Here is an 895-nt window from a genome sequence, read left to right on the forward strand (position 1 = left end):
AAACTATTGTTATATGTAAAGTAAATAAGGTTTTTAAAATGTTTAAGAAGCTTCATTTAAAATTCAATTAAAATGCAGAGCCCCCCGGACTGGTGTCCAGGACCCGGGCAGTGTGAGTGCCACTGAAAATCAGCTTGCGTGCCGCCTTCAGCACATGTGCCATAGGTTGCCTACCCCTGCATCCTTCCAGCCCAGTGCAGTCACTCTCAGCCCCTGTAGAAATGCACAAATAGCAACACAAACGTACAACTCAGCAGCAGCCAGCGAGATGCTCTCAACATGCATCACACACATGTAAACCCAGTAACCCCCGAGTCACACCCGGGACCCCCAGACACCACCTCAGAAAGCAACACGCTGCAGCTCCCAGTGTCCCCACAGCAAAGGCCATTGCCCGCCCCGCCCGGCACAGGCCCAGCAAACACCCGCGGTTCCTAGCCCAACCCCCCCGCGCACCCTGCACGTACAGGCCCCGCGCGGCGCAGGCGCAGGCCCCTCCCCGCCTCCCGGCCGCCGAGCCCGCCCGCCCTGCGTCCGCCGCTGCCGGATCCCCGGCCCGGCCCGGCAGGTAAGCGCCGCCGCCAAGCGCCTCCCGGCCCAGCCGCCTGCCCGGCCGCGGGGCCTCGGAGCCCGGCCGGGCGGGGGTGACGGGGCCGCAGGGAGGCGCTGACGTGCTGGCACCGCGTCCCGGGCCTGCCCCAGCCGCCCTGCCAGGGGGAGAGGGAGCCCCGGAGAGCGACACTGCCCCCCCCCGGTATCCGCTCCCAGTACAGGCACACCCCTCTAGTACCCCCCCAATGCCCCGCCCAGTACAGGTCCACTCCTCCAGTACCCCCCCCAGTGCCCCGCCCAGTACAGGTCCACTCCTCCAGTACCCCCCCAATTAGCAGTGGTC

At 65.5% G+C, this 895-nt stretch overlaps 1 protein-coding gene across 1 annotated transcript in view; it reads left to right on the forward strand.

The window, feature by feature from the left end:
- Positions 1–512: 512 nt before the first annotated feature.
- The window catches only part of MTIF3 (mitochondrial translational initiation factor 3), a 12,605-nt gene continuing 12,222 nt past the window's right edge, over positions 513–895 (forward strand). The window contains exon 1 of the mRNA XM_034758707.1: positions 513–568. The gene's annotated coding sequence lies outside the window, so the exon portion shown is untranslated. The remainder of the gene's footprint in view (positions 569–895) is intronic.

Source organism: Trachemys scripta, chromosome 1 (assembly GCF_013100865.1).
Source record: "Trachemys scripta elegans isolate TJP31775 chromosome 1, CAS_Tse_1.0, whole genome shotgun sequence".
Classification (NCBI taxonomy): Eukaryota; Metazoa; Chordata; order Testudines; family Emydidae; genus Trachemys; species Trachemys scripta.